A 13,602-nucleotide genomic window follows, 5' to 3' on the forward strand; every position below is an offset into this window, starting at 1 on the left:
CCCCAATACATTTACCCGCACGGCGCGTTTCCCAACGTGGGGCTGTGCTGTGCGGGCTCTCCCGGGTTACTGCTATTAAATAAAAAAAAAAAAAAAAAAAGATTTTTTTTTATTTATTTATTTAATAATAAATAAATTAGAGCACTGATTAGTGGACCCCTCCCCGGTCCTTTGGGGGCGATGCGGGATGGTGCGTGCCGGGTACCGGGATGCTGGGGGACCCTGCCCTGCTTGCATCCCATACGGTGCAGCAGCGAAAAATAAATGGGGTGGGCTTTTCTTCGCTGTGCTTTGCTGCTGAGATGGGGAAAAAATAAAAGCTTTTCAAAAAGTCACATAAGTTTTTTTTATTATTGTTATTTTTATTAAGGATGGGGCTTGTGGTCGCTGGTGTGCAGTGCCTTGGGGTTTCTCCTGTTTGTCTCCCTCATTCCCAAGTCCTTCCCATAAAGAGGGGTCCGGTGGTGCTGTGCATCCATCTGCGAGTGGCTTTTTCGTTTTTTTTTTTTTTTTTTTTTTTTTCTCTGAGCTGTGTCAGGAGTGCAGATTTTCAAAGCTGTCAGTTGGACAGCCTGATGTTTTATTTCAACTCACAAACTGTCGAATGATGTTTTTTTCTTTTCCTCTCTGTTTAGAAATGTGATAAGGGCAGATATTTTAAACTTCTGAAAAACTTTGTGCCCCAGCAGATCTCTGCCGTGGTGCGGCTTTGCTTGCTCCTTGCCCTCTGTGGGGTCTTTGCGTGACCGCTGCTGCGATATTGGTGCAAGATCCGAGGCATTTTCCCTAGCATGACATCAGGGTGCTTTCCCCTCTCGTATTTCTGCAGCCCCTTGCGGAGCACAGACCTCTGCCTTGGAGCTGGTGGCTGGAAAAGGGGCGAGGGCAGAGGGGTGCTGCTCCCCGCAGATCTCTCAGCATCTCTCCGTGCCCTTTAAACTTAATCCACCCTCCTTGGAGCCTGTCCCGAGGGCAGGAAGAGAGCGTAGAGCCGAGCGGGTATTTAATATTTTACTTTTTTCCTCCTTTCTCCTGCTTATTTGCTTTTGCCCTTCTTTCGTGTCGCTGGCACTGGGTGTCCTCTGGCAGGCTGTCCCTGAGCCGCAGCGCTGGGGACGGGTGACATGAGTGCAGCGGGGACAATGAGCCTCCCTGTTTGGGTCCAGCACCCGCTTGTAAACACTCTGGGCTTGGGGTGCCCCTGAGCAGCGCTTCGTAGCCTCCCTTCTTGCAGTGAGCTCCTGAGGGACGCGCGCAGCATCCCCCCCACCTCCTGGCATCCCTTTCATCGCTTCATTTTCCTTCCTCTCTGTTACAGACTCAAAGGGGAAGAACACCAGTGCGTGCAGGAGGTGCCTTTGTTTAGCTATTTTTTTTAATGTATTTATTTCCTGGAATAGCATTTTCCCCTTTATTTTATAAGGGAGGGAACTGGCAATCTGATCCAGGGTTTCCCTACCTGGCTGTAAAAGGAGAAGTTTTATGGCAGCAATTTGGGTAGCTGTGAAGTGAAGGCACTGGAAATGAAGTGATAATTTGCCTGGGAATTATGCTGGGAAATAGTGATGCAGACCGTGTGGAGAAGGAACAGGATGTCTGTGGCCAGGGATTTTTGTAGTTTAAAAGCAGTGACATTTTTGTGATGTCGCCATTTCATTCTGCTTTCATCTTTATATACCTGTGTGTCATTACATGTGTATTGCTATTTATGCTTGTCTAATCACTACTCCAATTATTAGGTCTCTTGAATTTAGAAAGACTTCTAGCAGCATTGTTTTGTGTGCTAGCATTTTCAAGCTATATGATACTACAGCAGTAAGTGGATTAAAGATGTAGTCCAGAAATCTACACTGTTAATAAGATGAAAATTTGCTTTGCAGCGACAGAACTTGAGGAAAAAAAATGGACCAAAAGCTGCAAATTGCTCAGGAGATGAGTGATTCCAGTGACAGCACAAAGACGAGCAAAGTGGCTCTTCCTCCTGAGTAATTTGTGTCCTGATCCTGCAAGGAGCTAAATGCAGTGTTTACATTCACTGTGATTCAGGAAGCCCCCAAGATGCCAATTGCTGGAAGCAGAGGGACTCTTCCAGCAAGGCAGCACTAAAAATTTCCTTTATTTTCTTTTCCCCTTTAATTTCTTATTTGTGTCCAGCATCTGAAAAGGGCTTCAGGGCAAGCTCTTGGCCATACCCTATGCAGCTTTTTTTTGGTTGGTTGGTTTTAGTTCATTTCTGGATCAAACTGCATTTGGTGTCATTGTTTGGCGTATTGGTAAAAGGCAGAACTGGCTTTATCACTAACATCATCCACAGCCCAGAGCTGCTGCACAAAGAGGTGCGAGCCTCCCTGGAGGCTGTGATGTCTCCCAGCCTTACGTTTGGAGGACCCAAGGGCTGGGGAGATGCGAAGAACTTGCTGAGACCCAGAGGTGCAGCAGATTTGCTGTCTTTTAAGGCTTTTTTAAGTCTTTGTTACAGAACAATGGGAGGCTGCGGATTTTCTAGCCGGGAGTCAGGGCCTTGTGAGGAAGTTGGAGTTCCTGGAGAAGCAGTGGATGGGTGAGGAGGGCCCGGTGCAGGGGCTGAGCAGTTGCTTCACCAGCAGCTTTTTTTTCCCCCTCTTCTTATTTTTACACAGAATATAGCCAAGAAAGAAATTGTTACAGCTGGGAATTAGATAAATTCATTTTCTAAATTAAAAAAAAAAGTCTTTTTTTTTTTTTTTTTTTTTTTTTTAGGGCGGGACCAGCAGCGTGAGTGCAAGCCTTGCTGTCAGCAAGTACAAAGATAGGAATGAGAAAATGTGTGGTATGGGCTGGTTTGTGCACTTTGCTAAACAACTGCCCAGGCAATAGGAAAGTTTGAGATTCATTGCAGTAGTGGGACCGGCATGGCAGAAGCACACTGGGTAGGTGTACCTAGCAGTGATGAGGCTGTTTAAACCAGAAGGCTTGCATGGATGCTTGCAAAACTTCAGGGCAGGAGACTTGGTAGGCAATAAAATCATCTTTTGTATTACAGGTGGGTTTCCAATGCTAGAAACATCCACCCGTTTGGACAGGGCTTGGGGCAGAGATGCTCAGCACCAGCCCAGCTCTGGCTGGAGGACAGATTACATGACCTCAGGCAGTGCTTTGATTTACTCTTCAGTTCCTGTGATTTCATTTTGCAGCAAGTCATTTAGCTTCCTGCCCCCCCCATTGATTCTGTCAATAACTGACTAAATCTTCATTTTATTTTTATTGGCTCTCTTACAGTGTGAGACAACAGTCCTGTCCTGTTTGCCATGCAATCCCGGTACCTTTTGGTCAGCTTCCGCTTAAATTATGAATTTCAATTGAGGGAGTTGGGTCAAACATTTCTCAGGTGCTAATATGTTGAATTAATTAGGGCAGAACAGGGATGAACATGTCCCTTGTCAATATTTAGACAGAATGAAGACCCCGTGAAAGTATGTCACTGTTATAGTAGTTTCATAACTCATCCGTGCTATTTAGGGTTGGCCCTGAATATAGGGCAAAAGCAAGGTATTAGTGAGATGTGTGTTGTAATGTTACTTGTCTTCGCCCTGCATAGATAAAAATCATTGGAGAGCTTTGTTGCATTGAGCTCTAGATAGTTATAGAGGCTGCAAACAGCTCGAGAGTTAATTGCTGTTTGTCATCCTGTCTCGCCCGGAGTTAGTGCTCTCCCACTTCTCTCTGTGCAGAGGTGCACTGTTCCCTGATGTACTTCAGGCAAAATTTAAACCACCTGTTTAAACTAACCTAGCTATTACTTTCCAGAGATAATTAGGGAATACTTGTACAAACAGAGGAAGAAACCTTCAGTAAGATTTTTATATTGCTCAAGCTGTATGGAGTTCCACTGAAATTTGCTACTGTCCTGTTCAAGATCTGTGAATACCCTACTTACTTACTCTCCCTTTGGAAGAAATACTTCCTTTTTAAGGCACTGATGAAGTAAAAGCTAACTGTAACCTTTAAGTATCTGAATGGTGTTTTCTTTTAGACCTTGAAAAGACAGAAGAGGAAGGAGAGGGAAAGCTGTGCTGGCATGAAAAAAGATGAGCTTGCACATGGTTTCCCAAAAGACTGTATCCTGCAGGGTGAGTTTAGAAAAGGAAGGAGGAAAAAAAAAGATGTTAGAGATGCCAAAGTGTACAGAAGCCAAACAGTGCCTGGGTAACTCAGGCCTGCTAGAGATGCTGCTCACGAAGAGAGGAACACGATGCAGGGCCCCAGCAGCCTGACCCACGGCTGCCCTGGGCTGCTCCTCATCTGCAACAAAGTCACAGAAACCAAAATTGTGCTTTTTGATTGTGCATTCAGCAAAAAGTCAGTTAGTCGAAGGGCAGTGTGTGTGCATTTAAAGTGGGAGTATTTCCCGATACAAATCCATCCTGGTATTCTCACAAGGGAGTTATGGATCCCGGTCCTGCAGGATGGTGCTGAGCTTTGGCACTGGTTTGTTGGGATGTGAGAGCCTGTACGTGATCAGTCCATGTGCTTTCAGGTATTTTTGGCTGATCTGTGCACCCATGGAAGGAAAGGAGCAGCTGGGATTGCCCCTTTGCCTGGCTGTGGAAGGATGCAGCCCCTTCTCAGAGCAGCCAGCTGGTTGTAAGGGCTGTCTCACCTGGGCTGGCCCTACTGAGATGGCACTGGCTCAAAGGGGACTGTTGACGTGCTTGTGCCCATCTGCTTTCTCCAGTGGAGGATTTTCCTCTGCCTGAGCCTTTCTTTGCCACCCACTCCAGTGCAGCCACCCTCCCACTGCATTTCTATGTAGTTATGCTCAGCAATAGCCCTGGGGAGCTTGGGTACTCCCCGACTACAAATGAATCTGGGGAATGCTGTGAATGGGCAGAAACAGTGACTCTTAGCTGCAGAAAACGTGACACCAATAGGGAACTAGGGAATGGGCTGCTAAAGATGTTGGGTGGAAAGAAGGATGTGTGTCTGATTAGCAAACTGGTCCCCCTACGCTCTGCCCTGTGGTGGGTGAATCATAAGGCACGGGAACTTGTTGAGCCCTCTTGTCTTTCTAGCAATCGCTCTTCTGCTCTGAATAACCATTCACCCGTAGATACCAAAGTGATGGGAACTGCGGTAGAAGCTGAGACCATCCTTGTTAAGGATTTAGACCAGTGCCTTCGTTTTGGAGGTGAATGCCGACGTTCAGATTTACAGTCAAAGAACAAGTGGAAGGGTTGCTGAGATTAGAAAAGAAGTCATGTTTCTAGACGCCCGGATTTTGGTTTTGCTGTGTTGCAGAGAATGCTTTCAGTAATAAAAAGCTGACTTGAAAAATAATCATTAGCACTTCACTGTGATTTAAATTTCATTGCCTGAACTCAGTAATGGAAAATAGATCAGTCAAAGCTTTTTATCTAACAAGTTTATAAAGGGAGCCAGCTTCATTTCTAATTAGTGAGAAGTTCTCTGTGGGGCTATCTTTTCTGCTTCCCAGGTCTAATGCATGGTGTACTTGTGACACTTGTGGATGCAGCACTGAGGATATTTATTTCAAAGAACATCCTTTCTTAAAAACACAGTAAGACAAACTTGTATATAAATTTATTTCTTGGACAACCTGATTTCCTGTTAGTAGCCTCAAGATATCCAGTTAGGGGTCTCCACGCTGCAAACAGAGCTCTTTGTTGGCTTATTTTCCTGTTGCTTTCTGATGACAAAGGGAGTTTTTACCTTCTCTAGCTCAGGAGCTTCAGGATTTATTACAATGGCTGCTGAACCTGATCAACAAAGAGAAGTAGAGACTACCACTTGAAGAAAATAATCCTTTTGTTTGTTCTTGCTCTATAGCTATTAATTCAAATACCTGAAAAAATAAACCTAGGGTTGAGAAAGCTTTACTGGCTTATTTAGAATCTCAAGAGAAATCAGATTATTCCATTCAGAGATGAATAAAATATTTGGATGTGAGAATCAGGTAGCCTCTGTCCTTCATCCTGAAATTGCTGTGGGGATATCGGTTAATTTTCTTTGCATCGAGAGGGAGATTAAGAGAAACAACAGGCATTTTATTCGTGCATCCTCTCTGACGTCTGTGGTGCATCATGTCCTGTGGAGAAAAGGTATTAACTTCGATAAACCTGTGGTAATGAGTTTAATTAAAATCTCAGCAAAGACTGAAGTGATCTGTAGCTTTCACAAGGCAGCAGGGGCAGGCTTGGGGTTGACAAACATCTCTGGGCTCCCAAGGACACTGGGGGAGGGCTGTTCCCAGTGTTTGGTTTCACGTAGGACCTGTCACCCCACGGTACGGATGAGTTTTATAGGCTGAAAGTTCAACCTGTGTGACGATGGCTTTGGGCTCTGCTCCTCTTCCCTGAAATCCCTCTGGTTCTGTGTCATGACTGCAGAAAAGAGATTTCACTAGAAAGGGGTCATTTTAACACAGCTTGCAGCTAATTCCATGTCTTCTATCTAAAATCTGCTCGAGTGAAGCCAATGTCTGCGCCATCCTCGGTTCCACCAGCCCTGCGGCAATAGCGGCCTCCAGAGTCTCCCCATACTGTAGCCAACAAGATCGTGGTACCCTCTAATTTCTTACATATGCATCTGATAATATTCAAATCCCACTGGAAATACTTGCTCTTGAGAGTATTATGTTGTTATGGGGCAATTCTTGAACAACCCTGGGGGTGTGCATATAAAGATAAATCCTGCAGAGGCTGTATGTACTAGAAGCCTCAAACATCAGAAGTGAAGCCAGTGCCTGATTTCTCTATTGCATTTGTCCTTGTTCTGAACAATTTGTTCCTTCTAAAAAGGGAACCGTGCCCATTTTCTTCCAGCTACCAGTACTCGCATTTCAAAAATATGGTAGTAGCATTTTACTCGGAGAGATGGATGTGTGTGTGCACATGTTGAAACCCCCAAATAAACCCAGATTTCTGTTAACTCTTTAATTTCAGCAGCTGAATGGGAACTCTGGAGTTGAGGTCTTAAAATTCAGGCTAACAGATTTGTGCTCGACCTACTTATGAGGGAGAACTGTGAGTGTGTGGCTTGGTTGGAAACTGCTCTGTGGTATCTGTAGGAATAAGGTTTCTTCTTGGGTTCTTGGATGCTGCCATGTACTGACCATCCCTTGTATGGATATAGCATGTACCTGGTGCAGGATCAAGCTGTGCCTTTTTACAGTCAGTAACCCCACATCTGGTCTCTTCTACCTCCCCCCAAAAGCGGAAAACAATTGTAAGTATATCAATACTGTGATCTTTAGGTAATTCTTGATGTTTTCATTAGGTTTGTAAACCTCAGAAACTAATTTTGTTAATGTATAGAGTTGTCCTATATTAGGAAATCTTTTTCTTCTCATTTTATGTTTCTTATTTCTTCTCTTTATGTGTGTGTGTGTATATATATATATATATATATATATATATACATATATATATACATATATATATATTTTCAGTAGCAGTTCTGTTATCACAGTCCTGCAGAAAAATTGTCTTGGTGCATTTGCGCTTGACTACACAGGTAGCCAGTCCCCCCATGGCACCAGAAAGCAGTTACTGAAGTGTCTTCGAATGCACAGCCTCTGACAAGTGTCTGCTGGGATGTTTGTGCTTTTCCCTGCCCTATTGTGTGGTGGCCATACCTGAACTTTCTGCTGCAGCCATGAAAAAAGCCCAGGGAGTTTTTAAAGCTCCTCATGGAGTTGCTGCACTGTCAGACACATTTGTGCTTCCACCATTAATCATTTTGCCATATACATCATAAACCTAAAATCTTTTGTCAGTGGCCATCCCATTTATATCAGTGTTGTCTCTAACCTGGTGTGCCTCTAGATCAAGAAACTACCTGCTTAAAGCTAATCTTAATGTTATGATTTGGGAATGGACTCGATGATCTCTCGAGGTTCCTTCCAACCCCTATGATTCTGTGATTTTCTTTTTCCAGGTTAATTTTCTTGGGACAGTGCCCCCAAACTAGTTCACTTTGCATCCATACATACGGTATTTAATTTAAATACAGCTGGTATTTAATTACAAAAAAAAAAAAAGTTTTTAAAACAAATCCCCTCTAGTTAGAAACTCAGAACTGAAGAAATTCATAATTAATTGAGTATTGACTTGTTCAAGTAAACAACCAAGGAATACATTCACTGTGGGCTGAGGCTAATTCTGTTAGGGTAAAGGAGTCTGATTGTGAAATAAATATTAAATAACGTGTCTCATTAAGTTGTGCAGCTTTACAAAAGCTGTCGCCACAGGGAGGAAAAACCTGGCGTGAATTATCGTTTGTTTACTTCAGCTGTCAGTCATCGCGGCGGCGAGCGTGCTGCATCAGCTCGTAGAGTAGCCATCTAACCAGGGCATCCCGCTTCAATGTCAAACGCCTTGCTGAAAAATGTGTGAAACTGCATACAAAATTCTTTCCATTGTGTTAACACATCTTTCACAATATTCCTTGGTTTTGCTTGATGACATCAGTTCTCGGAGATGCCAGAATGCCGTAAATACCTCCTGTGCGATGCTGGGTGATGCTTAGTTAATGAATGTCTGTGTCTGGTAGTCTGGAGGGATTGTCCATGCCTGGCTCTGCCTCTGATGCAGGGTTTGAGTCATTCATTTCTTTTTGGCCATTCTTGTGTTTTATTTATCACTCAGATCTTATTACCAGTGGTGAAGTCTTTGACATAGGGCATTTTTTCTGATAGTCCCCATTTCATACTGTGAGAATATGGAATTACCTGTATCGTGGAGGTGCTACAGTAGCAAAGGTAACCAGTGCATGGGGAATAAATACCATTAGTTATTTAGGGAATGCAGTCTCTTTAGTTTCACTGCAAGGAGATCTGTATATAATTTGCATCTTTCTCTAGAAGGACTTTGAAGGCAAGATGGTTGAATTCTGCATCCAACTGCTTTATGGTTAGAGGCAAGGCACTCCCAAACTTTCTGTCTCTCGGTTGCCTCCATCTCTAAAATGGAGATAACCTCAGAGGAATGCCTTGAATATTCATCAGTGATTTATTGTTTGCTGCTGATGAAAAGTGTTACAGGCAATGTTAATGAAGTTTATAGCTCAGCATTGATCAGTATTTCAGACATCCACAGTCTCCACACCGAGCACTAGCAAATTCTTAACTGGACTCAGACTGTAGATGACAATAATAACTCCGATTTATGCAAGGCTTTTCCTTTGGAAGAACTCCAAAGAATTTTATAAGCTGTCATGCGAGCCATGGTGTAACTATTGCCTTTGCAGCCACCAGCTCTCGGCGAGGTGCTGCGTGATGGGTATTGTAACACAGTTGGCAGCCGTGTGTGAGAAGAGAGCAAAAGAGGAATAATGCTGCGTGCGGTGGGGATGGCGCAGGCAGGCAAATAAGGAGACAAACTAGTACTACCCGAATTGTGAATTGTAGCTTTGAGATGATCTGTGATTCCTAGAGCTCAAGTGACTGTCATGCGAAACGAGGCATTTTTGTTGCAGTCCCACTGTGCTGTGATTTGGGTTCAATCCCATTCAAGCAGAAAGAGCACTGTTTGCTCTCAGGGGGCTCCTTCTTGCAGAGCATGTGCTTTTCTGGAGATCTGCATTCAAATACTGTGGTACAACAGTGTGATTTCAGGGATTCCTCAGCCTGGATGACTGCACATATCATGTCCTCTTATGGAGACAGAAGGCACAGTCACTTGCTGTTTGTTCATCTAAAAAAGTTGAAAGCCAAACCCAAGCAATTTACACTCTAACTGAAGTTCCCATTAACCCTAAAACCTTTTACAAAGTGCAAATCCCTTAGCAAAGATGTTGGCTAAAGGGCTTGTTAAGTTCAGTTAGGTCTGTTCCCTGAGTGATGGAACCTTGCCTTCTTCCCTGAGTTGGAGACACCTAGGATGGGTTATCTGAAGTTAAATGTTGTTGTAGATGCCAAACACTGTTACTGGAAAGAGATTTGGAAGTGCTCTGAAACGCTTGTCTTATTCACAGATGAGATAAGGAGTCCAGACCTTTTGTAAGACTAACGTGGACATTTCAGTAAGCTCCTCAAAGGTAGGTAAGAAGAAACAGTGCCACAGTGTAGTCTTCCATGCCTGTATCACGTGTTACTGCTTTTAAAGACTTGACAAAAGATTCAAGCTGTCAAACGATTTATTAACAAGAGATTCATCAGCTTCTGTGGATGCCATGTGAGAACACTTTTCAGAGAGGTTTTGAGCACTTCAGAAAGTACTGTAGCTTCAAAGGCTCAGAACCACTAAAAACCAAGCCAAAGAGGTTCAGAAAGTACATAATGCAAATTAGTAGTGATGTCTGGAAGGAGCTACAACGGGAATATGTGGGGAAGAAATGTGTGGCTGTTGTGTGTGCTCTTGTTGGACAGGGATGAGTGTCCTGAGCAACCAGGCAGCTGCAGCCAAACAGAAATGGTGAGGGTAAGGGATTGTGCACCTTCACTACAGTGCAAACACTCATTTGGCCTCCTCCTAGGTGCTGGTTGGTCAAAAAACTTATAGATATTGGATTCTTTTTGTAATTTTTGCTGAAACAGTCTTTCCTTCAGGGAATTCTGAGCCTGCTGGCCAGCCAGGTTAGGTGATTGCTAAAGCCTGCTTTCCTTACAACATGGAATTAGGTGTGCATAACACTTCTAATGAAAGGGGAGCTTGTTGACTTCAGGTGCTTGTTTGGCAATGTTCATCCAAAACTCACCTTGTTATGGAGAAGAGCTTGCATTGTATCTTTAGGCTTGGTCCCGGCAAACCAGTATTTCTGTTTGGAGCACCATTACCCATGGGCTAATGGAGACCACATTAGTCGATAGAGCAGAGCTTGAGGCTTGGCTTCCTGCCTGTGCCTCCCAGTTATATGCTTACACTGATCTTTACAATAAAAACAAAACACAGTAATTATAGCCTGCTGGCTGAGTTTATATTTTTGGTATATTGTGTTGCTGGGACTCTGAAAGCCTCTGAGTCATGGATTCTGGTCTTTCTAGATATTTAAAACCCAATAAATTCTATATTTTGCTAAACCCCAGACCCCATTGAATATACGTAGTGATGACAGTCAATGACTGCATTAATGTTTAATCCAGTACATTTTTCAGCTTTAGGATCTCATTCATCTATATTGCTGCAATTGATCCCTCCTAGAAATACTGTGGTAATTAGAGGAGAGGCTGATTTGCAAGCATTACTGTGACATGTATAACCAACCTGTCTTATTTTGATCCTTTCATTACCTCTGCTTATGACTTTAATTGTGTACCATCTCGAGTAGGACCTGCTGTTTGTGCTCTGAACGAAGGAGGAGCGTGAACTTTTCATTTGCATGTTAATGGCACTTTGTCTGGAAAGGTGTTAATGGGGATTCAAGCAGTGCAGTGCAGAAAAAGATAACGTGTCCGGTATGGAATCAACTTTGATGGATAGCTGTTCAGATATTGCTAATAATTAGGGCCTTTTTCTTCTGGTATTTCAAATGCACCTTTCAAATAGACAAGGCAATCGGCGTGATTTAGGAAGAGAATTATCCCGGAGAACACCTTCCCATAATCAGCATCTATCTCCTCCTAGGAAGGAAGAGCTCGTAATTTGCATGCCCTTTCAACAGTGAGGATGTATTAATTGGGTCTTAATGTGTGATGTGCCACAGAAGGACACATTGGAAAATGTTACACACTGAAACTAGCTGGGTTTCTCGTGTAAGGTGAGCATGTTGCTGGAAATGTGGGTTATTCTCAGTAACTGCAGGGAAGTGCTGGTGTACAGGCTATTTTGTGAAGTTAGTTTGGCTTAGAGGGCTTTGTCTAAGATGTTTTACCCTCAAATTTATGATTTTAAAAAGGAACATCTTGTATTTTATCCTAAGCCTGAAATGGTTCCCAGTGTTACCTACCTCACTGTGTGGCTGAGGTCATTTTTCTTCTTAAAAAGGGACAAACTCCTAATGGTTGTTTTGACCATAGCTGGCAAAGCCATGGTACTCCCCACCACTCCTGCTTTCATGTGGGAAGGACTCGCTCTGAACAGTTACAGAAATCCCTGTAAATATCAAAAATGCATGTTATGACGCTTCTTCAAATCCCTCCAAACTCCCTGCTCTCCTGATGTCCCTTCATCTGTTACTTTTTTCTCATCTTGCCTGTGTGTAGTGATAGCCCTGAGGTGGAAAATAATGCTTACTAAGGGATTTTTGTGTAGTAAGGAGTACAGTGAGGTCATCAGCCTGGCTTGAGTGTTACCCCTACACAGATTAGAAGTTACTTTTAAGAACGAAGAAACGGGAAAAATGCACGTACTGTTGGTGCACAACTTGTTCTTTCTTTGAAGTCTAAAGGATGTACGTGTGGGCACATGTGCGTGGTGGAAAGCGTGCTTTTATGCTCCTCACAGGAGTTAAATGCTGAGTGATTTTTTTGAGTCGTAAGTCAGACTTCCCAGACTTTCCTCTTTCAACATGGTAGCCCCCACCAAATTATAATATATTATTTCAAAGCAGAACTCATTTTTATGTTGTTGGAATCTGTACAACCTTCTGTAGAGCCTGGTATATATAAAGCTCGCATTGTGCAAGCCAAAATAGAACCAAGCAGCAAACACCAGGAGCAAGAAGGAGAAGCTTAGTGTGTGAGGTAGGGAAGCCACATGTGTGGGATCTGTAGCACTGCTCTTGTTTTCTTAAACAACCAAGCTGATGTTTGAGTGACTTTCATGTTTGACTTGCTGGTTGTTGTAATACATGATGAATGAATAATTTAACCTCAGTGCAATATTATATTTTTAATCGTGGCTTCTTACACATTCATGACAGCATACAACACTCATTTAGGACAGATCTGGATTGTCCAAAAAATGCATTTGTGCTAAGTGTGAAGAAGATGATGTTCATAGCCATGCTTGGGCTTTATTTTGCTGCCTTTGGGGCAAACACAAGATGACACAGACCTACTCCAAAGAGCATGTGCTGTCTTCACTGACTGTTTAATAAATATACAAATGGTGCTTTCTGTGATTTTCATTATCTGCAACTCCTGTAGTCCTACCTGGGAAGCCTCCCTCTGTGCAAACCCAATTTCATGGAGGGGGAAGAGAGGCTGTTGGATGCCAAGAGAAGAAACTCGAACCAATTTAAGTGGGAACGTGGAGCTGCCAGCCTTCACCCCATGCAGGGCGTGAGGCCACTGCAGAGCAGCAGAAACAGAGCCAGCAACCAAGGCAGCGGATTAGTGAGCACGCAGTGAAAACGCAGATTTCTTTGCTGGAAATAAAGTTCTTCACTGCAAAGGCTACAAAAAGACTTTTTTTTTTTTTTTTTTTTTTTTTTTTTTTTGATGTGGAGCATTTGTTTTTGCCACAAGCCAGCCTACATCTCGATGCCAAAATGGTGCTTAAACCTGTCTGCTTGTGTTGCACCACAAATGGGGTACTTGACACTTAATGCCTAAATTTCCACGATTTCCTTGGGCTGTTTTGTGCTTTTGACAGCAAACCCAAAGCTTATTTGGAATTTACAAGAGCGTGGTTTATTACAGATGCATGGCTCAGTTGTGGGAAGTGGTGACTCCTGTTCGGATTGGCATGGAGATCTGTACTCTAACCCGTTTTATGCTCGGTT

General features: G+C 43.3%; 1 protein-coding gene across 3 annotated transcripts in view; it reads left to right on the plus strand.

Annotated features, from left to right (window-relative positions):
* RAB30 (RAB30, member RAS oncogene family) overlaps nucleotides 1-13,602 on the plus strand; it is a 47,326-nt gene that overhangs the window by 577 nt on the left and 33,147 nt on the right. The window contains exon 1 of one of the 3 annotated variants that reach the window (XM_082780444.1): nucleotides 873-995. The exons of the other annotated variants lie outside the window; for them this stretch is intronic. The gene's annotated coding sequence lies outside the window, so the exon portion shown is untranslated. Of the gene's footprint in view, nucleotides 1-872; nucleotides 996-13,602 lie in introns of those variants that run through there. 3 annotated transcript variants of the gene reach the window in all.

The sequence above is a fragment of the Aythya marila genome, assembly GCF_965140915.1.
Source record: "Aythya marila genome assembly, chromosome: 1".
NCBI classification, from domain to species: Eukaryota; Metazoa; Chordata; class Aves; order Anseriformes; family Anatidae; genus Aythya; species Aythya marila.